The following is a 10,397-nucleotide window of genomic DNA, read 5'->3' as shown; positions in this document are numbered from 1 at the left end:
GCTTCTCACTTCCTAGACGGTGTTTCCAGTCTCTGCCTCCCCCAGGAAGCCTTCCCAAGCCTCCTCCCAGCTCTGCTGGCCCCTGTCTCCTTGCCCTTCTCATCATGGGAATGCCGCTCTTCATACCCCTGTGTTGCCTTTGCAGATCCCTGGATCTTTCCTCCCAACTGGCTGGTGTTGCCCGGAGCAGGTGTCCACCTATCAGGTGGCCACAGAGCACCCAGGAGAGATGGCCGCTGAAGCCCAGTAAGGTTGGAGGGGCTGCGATTCCTTGTGTCAGACACTACAGAGGAGTGGGGTCAAGGTGCAGGAAGCTGCATTGGGAGTCAGTGGAGGCAGAGGGCAGGATGGCCTTCATGGAGGACAAAAGCTGCTCTGGCCGACTCAGGCATATATCTCACTCTGTGCTGTCCCCTCCTGCCCCCTTAAATGTCTTTTTTCTCTTAGCCTTTTTATAGATGGGAAAGGTGAGGTTCAGGAAGGTCATGTTGCATATCCAAAGGCATGCCACTTTAGAGACTCAAACTCTAGCCTGTCTGACTGCAGAGCCCATGGGCTTAGCTACTAAGATCACTGCCTCCTGGAGGCTGGTGCTGGCAGCTGGACAGTCGCTGCAGTCAGGGAGCCAGCATGGTGACTGAGTCAGACAGGTGTACACAGCAATACCTGGGGAGGTGTCTGCACACAGTAGGTGCTCAGTAAATATTTGCTGAATAAAAGAATTGAGGGGCTGCCTTCCCCCACCCCCGCACTCTACAAAACATACCTTGACCCTTTCCCACTGCTTTCTCTCCTCTCTCTCTTGCTTCTTTTCTTCATCCCCCACTCACTCCCTCACTTCTCTCCTCTCTCAGCACAGGCAGCTCTTGGCACTGCTTTGAAAAGTGTATCTGAACAGCAAAAAACCAAACTACTGGGTTTTAAATGGGCAAAGGACTTAGATATTTCTCCAGAAAAGATATTAAAATGGCCAAAAAGCATATGAAAAGATGCTCAACATCACTAGTCATTAGGGAAATGCAAATCAAAACCACAATGAGATACCACTGCACACTCATCAGGATGGCCATTATTTAAAAACACACACACAGAACAGAAAAGTGCTGGCAAGGATGTGGAGAAACGAACCCTCGTGCATTGTCAGTGGGGATGTGAAGTGGTGCAGCCGCTGTTGAAAGTGGTGTGACGGTTTCTCCGAGAGTTAAACATGGGATCACCATATGACATAGCTGTTCAACTTCTAGGTACGCACCCCAAAAAATGAAAGCAGAGAAGAGAGATTTTTACACCCCTGCTTACAGTCCTCACTAAAACATGTTCATCACAATAGTCAAAAGGTGAAAGAAATCCAAGTGCTCATCAAGGATGAATAGATAAACAAAATGTGATATTTACACACCATGGAATATTATTCAGCCTTAAAAAGAAAGGAAATTCTGACACATGCTGCAACATGGAGGAACCTTAAAAACAGTATGGTAAGTGAAATAAGCCAGACACCAAAGGACAAATATTGTAATTACATTTATATGAGATGCCTCGAATAGGTGAATTCATAGAGACAGAAAGTAGAATGGTGGCTGCCAGGGGCGGAGGGAGGGAATAGGGCGCTGTGGATGAATAGGCAGAGTTTCGGTTGGGAAAGATGAAAAAGTTCCAGAGATGAACGTTGTTGCGCAACTATGTGAATATACTCAATGCCACTGAACTGAATACTTGTAAAAGGTTAAAATGGTAAATGTTATACTATGTGTATTTTACCACAATGTTTTTCAAAAAGCTTATCTGTGTTTCTACCCCTGCCTTAAACAGTGAGGCATTCAGAGGCTGGTATCCAGGATCCCCGGGGCTGAATCCGCTGCCAGAGCTGGTCCACTGCTTGTTGGCAGACCTTCCCTGCAGCCCTCTCCAACCTCTCCCCAGCAACAGCGGACCCCCACACGGCCCTCACCTCAACTCTCCATCCCTCTGTGCAGTGTAGCAGTGGGACTCCATTAAGGACAATTCCTGTACTCTAAAGCCAGGAGAGAGCAGGAGGATGGATGAGTTTTCTCTATAAGTTTAACATAAAATTATATAATAGGTTTGCCCTTGCCATTTTTTACTGAGCTTCTCTGTCAGAAAACTAAACGAAGAAAGCTACGAAACAGTCTATAAGTGCTGTACCATTTTTCTTATAAGCACAGAGAAATTTCTGGGTGTGTACAAAATGTTAATACCGGCTACCTTTGGGAGGAGGAAAATGAGGATTTTTTTTCATTTGTCCTTTCCACATTTTTTTGCACTGAGCATGTATTACTTTTGTAATGATGAAATGAAACATTAATATTATTTTTAAAATAAAAAGACCTGTGATCTGCAAGACGGGGAGTGACCTTCTGCCCACAGGGTCCCTGTCCTCACCCCAATGTGTCAGTCATCACCTACCTGGAAGGCATCAACCCTGGGGACTCAGCCTCATTGAGGGGAGTTCAGTATGGCAGGTGCCAAGTAAACCTTTACAGATTTTTACAGAAAGGAGATTTTTGTTTTCAAATACATTCTTCTTTCAACAGTTGTCAAACTAGTAGGTGCCAATTAGAATGTTCGGAAAGAAGAATAATTTATAATAATCTTTGCTAAGCAAAGAGAGCTCAGCATTTGAAAAGGGCTCCTAAGAGGGAATCCATCCCTCTTCGCTTTGTCCCCGCCACCCGTTGTGGCCCCATCCTCCAACTCAGCAGCCTATCTGCACTCCTACCTTGCCTTCACACACACACACACACACACACACACACACACACACACACACACACACACACTCTGTGTGTGCCTGCCAGCAAGCATGATCATGGAATCTTTATTAAAGAGGTCCAAATTACCAAGGTTTTACTACACTACTAAAAATAGTCATGCTTACTTAGCCTGTTTAATAAGCACACCATTTCTAATTTTTCTGCCTGAGTAAACTGAAACGTCGTTCCAGAAATATATTTTTACTGAAACAAGAAAGTTTGCTTTTTTCTCTTCCTTCATACACCTTTCTCCCTCTTTCCCCCTCTTTCTCCTCTCCTCCTCTGTCCGTCCCTGGTGTCCCCCTCAGTTCCCCACCCCTATTCTTTTTTAAAGTTTCAAATATGAAGGGGAAAGTAACAGTAATTTGAACTTGGCTTTCACGTAAATGGACCAATTTTTTTAAGTGTTGGTAATTTGTCTTGAAAATGGATACAGAGAGTTGGGCTAGAAAGGCTTTGAAGAATGGGGTTTTATGAGTCAAAACTGCAGCCTGAGCGTGCGGGAATGTGCGCTGCACCTCCCCTCCGTGCCTGGGACGGTGCGGCACGTGTGACACCCACAGCTAATAGTGCCATTATTGCTATTATCACATTATATCATTATTAGTCATCAAAATCAGACAAAGCTTATTAGCCCATTTAATTGAACCAAGGGTTTAACGTCCTTTAACGACTTCACGGAAAGTGCCTGGCAAACTCTCTAAGACATCACCGCCACAAAGCAGCTGGCCACTTCGCTACCTGCCAGGCTGTGGCAGGCCAGGCGAGGGTTTCCCCAAACTGTTCCTGCCTGTGGTCGATCTGGGAACTTTCCAGGACACACTGGGATGGATGCTCGTCCCCACCCGGACTCCAGATTTTTTGTGCACACATAGGCTTACACAGGCACAAACACATACCGCTCTCTTCCTCTAGGTAAACCTGAGTAATAAAGGATGTATTTATACAAAAGACCCCCATCCCAGACAAGAACTCCCCTTCCATCCCTGAAGCTGCCATTCCTGTTGAGTCACTGAGGCCAGTATGAGTTCAGGCACACACTATTCATGGTGAACACCTGGCTTCTCCTGAGCTTGGTGTCAGCGCCACAAAAGCTTCTCGACTCTCCCACAGTCCAGAGCCCAAGGTGGGTGGGCTTCAGTCCCCCAGGCTCACAGCGACTCACCCAGCCCCTCAAGCAAGGATACCCACTGAGCCAAGGCTGGCGGAGGAGACCGGAGGAGGGCAAGGCCCCCTTTGGGCATCAGGAGGCCCGATTGTAGCCCTGGAGCTGGGCTCTTCCCCAGGGCATGACCTTCCCTTTACAGAGCCCAAGTTTCTCCTCTGCCAAACAGGCTCTGGACCTGCCTGCCTGCCTCTTGGAGTTTTCCGTCAGGGTTTGAAGAAACCCTGGATGTGACCAGTGCGGCCTTCAAGTGGGCTGCTGCTTCAGAGGTGTCCAAATTATTCTTTATCATCCCACCAACTTCCCATTGCTGGAGACTTTCTGAGTGAGGACGCTCTTTCTTGGTCAACATGTCCAACTTCCCTTCCCTCCAGACTTCCCCTCACTGCCCCTGCCAGGCAAGCGCCCCTGGGAAGTATGTCACTGTGTTTCCTTGGGGTAGTGGTACTCCCAAGGCCTCAGCAGGGACATGCCACTGCCCCAGATCCTCCACTGGGTCAGGAGCTACCACCTGGGAGATGGAATCACCTCCCCTCTCTGAAGTCACTTGAGGCTGAAGTCACCAGCAGCCTCCTGCATTTCCACTGGGCCCTGGGCAGCAAGACACAGGAAGGCCCCACCTCGGCCCCACACTACCAACCTCCAGTGGGGCGAGGACCAGAGACAAGAAGGTGACAGAGGCCGAGAGCATGAACTTTGGAGTTAGGCCGAGTCCAGGTTCAGCTCGCAGCACTACTCCTGGTTCAGTGCTGCAGAACCCCTTCCACCCGTTTCCTCATCTATAAAACAGGGATGAATGTGGAAAGGCATATACGGTACTTGGCCCCATGCCTATGACATAGGAGGCTCGAATTGACTTCTGGGTCTCTTTGCTGCCCACTTCCTCCCTCCATCAGGATTCTAAAGTGGTGTATGTTGGGCAGTCTGGCCACTGGCATCCGGGTGTCAGGGCATGACCTTTTAGTCCACAGCCCTCCCCAACTGGTGCTGGGAGAAGGAATATCTGTGAATAGAGGAAATTAAGGTGTGATTTAAGGTAAGTTATGAAAGCTCAAGAGTGAAAGGTGTGAGAAAGGAGAAATCGAGGCCAATGGGAACAATCTGGGAAGGCTTCCTGCTAAGGGGGCTTGGTACTGAGACTTGAGGGACAGGCAGGGTTGGGAGCATGTGCTGGAGTAGAGGTGAGACTCAGCCAGGCAAAGAGGAGCCCCGGGAGATATGGGGAGAGGAGGAGACAGAATAGGGGAGTCTTAAATGCCCGGTGAGGGGAGACAGCCACCCTCAAAAAGACAGTAGGAGTCAAATCTGGCCAGGTCACTGCCCTGCTTCCAAGTCCAAACTGCCAAGCTGAGTACTCCAGACCCTCAGGATCTTGCTCCAATCTACTTCCCCAACCTCCCATTCCCCCACAGCCCAGCCCACACTGTAGGCTGCAGGCTGCAGCCACACCAACCTCTCAGTACCATCTAAGCCCTCTGCAAGCTCCTGCCCTCTGTCCTTTGTGCATGTGGTTCCTTCTGCCTAGAATGCCCTTCCACCTACCACAGGTACATGCACACACACACACATTACTTTTGCTTAACTTTCTTTTTTTTTCTTTTTTTATTTTGGTGGCTGGCAGGTACGGGGATCCGAACCTATGACCTTGGTGTTACAAGGCTGTCTCTAACCAACTGAGCTAACTGGCCAGCCCTTAACATTTTTTTCAAAGTGAAAACTGTGTTGTTCTCCATGATCATAAAATATATATTCATTCTTAAAATTCAAAAAGTTCAGAAAAGTGTGAGGACAAAAGATCACCCAAACCATTGTTAATATTTCTATGACTGTCCCTCCAGACGTTTTCAGCATATATATGTATACATGTGCACATACATCTTCTGCTCACTCACTGTTACAGAAAGGATGTCATATCACATGTTGCTCCAGAAGCCACTTTTTTCACACAATAAAATATCAAAAATATCTATTCTTAACAAATCATTACTTTTAATTGCCACATGTAGGGATTCATGATAATTTAACCAGTTTCCTCATCAATGGGCATTTAGGTAATCCCTTGTTTTCTTTTGTTTTGTTTCTATTATAATGAGCCACAGCAAATATCCTTTCTATGCATCTCTGTGAATTTGTCATTTGACTCCTTTAGATAATTTCAAAAAGTAGAACTATTGGGCCCTATAAACACTTATATAAAATCTATTCCACACTGCCTTAAAAGAAGGCCACACGTATTTGCATTGTCAAACGTGGACAAGGGTGCCCATTTTCCACACCCAGGCCAGTGCTAGGTTTTGTCCATCATCTTTGCCACCTGAAAGAGAAAAAAAAATCTCACCACCACTTTGTATGTGTGGTTTATTTATTTCTCCTTGTTTTTTCTTTTAATACAGATGGTGTCACATGTATACAGTTCTGCAACTGGCCTTTCCCACTTGACAATGCTTTCCCTCCTTTTCTGCTTGCTCTGTCAAGGGTCAGGTAAAAAACTACCTACTCCAGCCAAGAGCCTCCCATGCGCTCCCTCCAGGTGCCCACAGCTCCCACTTCTGCTGGTGAGTTATCAGTGGGTACAGGAGCAGGCAGAGGGCCAGAAAGGACCGATTGCAAGTTGCTACCCAAGAGGCCAAGCTTACAGGCATGGGGACATCCTGCACAGCATCAAGGCTGGCACGTCCGGCCTGCGGAGCCCTGCTCATGCCTGCTCAGCATGACCCGTCTTCATCAAAGCCTCTGTGTGGGCCTGCTGTACTGAAGCCCAGGAAAAGGCAACATCTAAGCCAAACCCATCTCTCTGCCCAGGCTGTAATTTTCTGATTAGGCACCACAGTCACCACCCTTTCTGCACACACTGATCGCTTCCTGCCGTCCTCTCAATCTCTGGGGCTCCCAGGGCTCCCAGGGACAGCAGATTTCAGCGCTTCGACCAGGCAGCAAGAAGGGGCCAGGAACTGGCCAACCAAGACCTGTCTGAGCAAACACCTCCCTCCTCCCAGAGTCAGACTCTGTTCAGAAGGGAACCGTGGCTTGGTTTTTAAAGTTCAAGAAATAGCTTTAAAAACAAAGACCAAGGTTGCTATGAGGCAGTAGAGCAGAGAGGTATGTATGGGGCTTGCATTCAAATACTGCCTCTGCCCTCTAATGATGATCTTGGCCAAATGAGTTTCTCTGAGTGCCAGCCTGCCCACCTACACCATGGGGACAACAATTCCTCAGAAGATTGTTGCATGACATTATAGCAGAGTGGTTAAGGAGCCAGACACACATGGTCATGAATCCTGGTTCTTCCCTCTTAGTTGGATAGGTTCCGTCACATCTTTGAACCTCAGTTTTGCCATCCTTTTAATGGGAATAATGAAAATACCTGTCTAAGTGCTGTTATGCAATTGAAATCGTACATGTGAAAGTATCTTATAAACAGAAGTTCTGGCAAAACAGAAGGTGGTATTTCCATGGTCAATAAAGAGAAGGGGCTGTTATCTGTGGAGCCCTGGCCTGACCTCTGCTTGGATTCCTCCTTCTCTGGCACAGCATCACGTTTTAAAGAGGTCTATTTATCTCAGGCCCTGACCCCAAGCAACAAAGCTGCACTGGGGAGGGAGGTAGTCAGGGCAGTGGTCCTCTCAGGATGCTGAGATGAGGGGCAGCGGGCACCTCTGCTGTGAGGCAGGCATGGGGAGAGACTGGGGACACTGTGTGTGGATAGATCTTACTCCATCACATTTATCTCCTTTCCCCCATTTTCCAGCCCCTGTAACTAGAATCAGCAACAACCACCTCTCCTTTCCGAGTAGCCGAATTAGAAATTCAGAATGATCTCTCTTGAGAGCCTGTAGAACAATGGAGCGGGCCCATTGGGGGCCCAGGACAGAGGCTGAAACAGGTGGAGGCACCCCTGAGAGCACAACCTGACCTGGTGAAGGCCAGTTTGCTGTGGAAGGCATCCTGTCTCACCCACATTTGAGGAAAACATCAAGGTGCTCAGTTCCCAACATCTCAGTGTCAGATTCCTAGGGCTGCTAGACTAACCAGGAGAGTTCATACTCTCAGTCACTGCCTAGATCTCCACAATATTGAGAATGCTTCCTGCTGGTGGAATTAACAGGCAGCAAAAAAAAAAAAAAAAAAAATCCAGCTATCTTTCAAACACCTCAAGCTTTGGGTTCCAGATCCTTCCCACAGAGCTGGGGGACAGACCTGGGTATAACCAGAAGGAGAGTCAGGCCCAGGTCCCCTTCATGCCACTGAGCCCCCAAACCACCAGGCTGGCAGGCTGGAGATGAAGGAGCCATTCAGGGACAGCCCTGTTGGATCCCAGGGCTGAGGGGGGTGGGGAGGAGGGTCCTGCTTTCAACAGCCAGGCCCGGGCAAGCACAGCCACTTCTGCCCCAAGCAAATCAATTGAAGGTCTTGGCCAAGCCTGTTTGAGTTGGTGAGAGCCCAAGTGGGAATTCCAATCTGCCAGTGTTTGCTCTGCGGGCAAATAGAGCCAAACAGAAATGCAGCTTTGGGACTTTGCGCCAAATATCCATTGGCTTGTTCTGCCAGTGGTTGCTGGGCCAGCCCTATGCACGTCACCCCCTCCTAGTTCTTGGCTCTCTGAAAGCCACCTTCTTGTGCCCTTAAAGGAAGCTTGCCCTCCCACAACACACTCCAGTGCCCATGCGCAGGGCTGCCTTGCTGGGCCTGGGACTCAGGCCTTCCCCGTCTGACATGCCATCTGCCCATCCTGAACCAGCTCCATCTGCAGCCCCATTCACATGCCCTCCGCAGGTTCCTGACCTCTGCTTCCCACTCTCAGCTCCATACTTTCCTCCCCACCACAGGGATGTTGGCCCAGTCCCTCTCAGCCCCTGACCAGCACAGCCCACTGCATCGAGCCCCTAGCAGAGGCAGAGGGTCAGGGAGCACGACCCATGAGTTGACTACATCTTTTCTCACACTCCTACATGTACTTTATTTGATACTTGTAGTTGGTCAGTTTTATCATCCCATTTCTTGGAGGAAACAGCTGAGGCTTCAAAAGACCAGACATCTAGCCCTAGGTCACCCAATGAAGGAAGCCAGGTCTCCTGACTCCAAAACCATGGCATTTCCTACCTTGTCCCCTGAGGCAAATTTTTAAATCTTTTGTTTACTCCCAGATGCCTAGGGCAATTCCCAGAATTTCTGACGATAGCAGGTGGATGTGTTTCAATGTTCCCTTGAGCTATGTTGGCACACACAGTGCGAGCAGGTGTCAATATCTGCTTTGCCCCAGCCGTGAATTGGAGCCATTGCCTGGGGCCTGCCTGCCCTGCTAACTAGGCTGCACTCACCAGAGCACCCCTGAAAGCCCCCAGCCTGGGGTTATCCCTGGACACGTAAGACCCTGAGCTTCTCCCCCTGCCAGCAGGGGCACAGACACCCTACCTCCCAGAGCGTTGGCACAAAGTTCTCTCCACCCAGGAAGTGGCTAGGCTGCACTCTCTGCCTTCAGAGTGTTCCCCCACAGCATGGCAATGGGTCTCATCTGAGGCGATCCTTCTTTGGCATTGTTTCTACAATTCCCAATATGGCCCTGAGAATGTGAACCTTTGCAAATGGGAATGGTTTGAGTTTCTCAGAGGACAGGTGCTCTCTGCATTCCTCAGGGAAACTGACTGGATTGCTGTCTCTCCTATGCAGCCGTGAACACCAAGAGGGCCAGGGCTGGGCTGTGGGTTTCTCATCACAGAACCCCCAGCACATAGCACAGCTCAGTAAACAGTGGTCAAATGCATGGACGAAACCATGAGGAATGGCTTCTACCTGACCTTGTCCTGTGAACTCAGGGGTGCTGTCATTTAGGCCTGCAGCCCATGGGCCCACTCATGAGACCCTTTTTCCAGTCACTCTCACCTCTACTAAATGTGTTTCCTGCTGACTTGACTCCCCAGTGTGGGTCTGGGGCCTTTTTACACCCAACTGAGGGTGCCCATCCTGCACCCTTGCTCTACCCAGGGCCTGCCTCCCCCTCTGTCTGAGGTGGCACTGCCAATGTGACAGGCCTCAGGCATACTCCCCAGCAGTGAGAGCAGAGCCAGTCCTTTGAGCTGGCTGGTCTGGAGCAAGAGGTGCCAGCCGCCCAGCCCTACTGTGGCCTTTGGAGGGCTCCACTGTGGCTGGAACAGAGTGATGCCAGGATCTTGGCAGCTCTGGTGGTCATCTGGCTAGGAATGACACATAAAATGCCACTTTTTAAGTGAGGAATCCTAACTAACCGTATGAGGGAAGGAGCCCAAAGTGCCTGCTGCTGCTGCTTCTGCTCCTCTGGGCCCTGGTACAAGGTGCTTGGACATTGCTGGACCTCCCCAGATTTTCTAGAGGAAATCAGAGCAGACTTCCAAAGAGGGGTCTCCACAGCAGTGGGTGAGAGAGATGAGACTCTGTCAGGCATGAGAACACCCACACAGACCAGCCCTCAGAGGCTCCCAGAT

Source organism: Cynocephalus volans, chromosome 2 (assembly GCF_027409185.1).
Source record: "Cynocephalus volans isolate mCynVol1 chromosome 2, mCynVol1.pri, whole genome shotgun sequence".
NCBI lineage: Eukaryota > Metazoa > Chordata > Mammalia > Dermoptera > Cynocephalidae > Cynocephalus > Cynocephalus volans.
The sequence above is the reverse complement of the archived record's forward strand: the minus strand, read 5'-3'. Positions refer to the sequence as shown.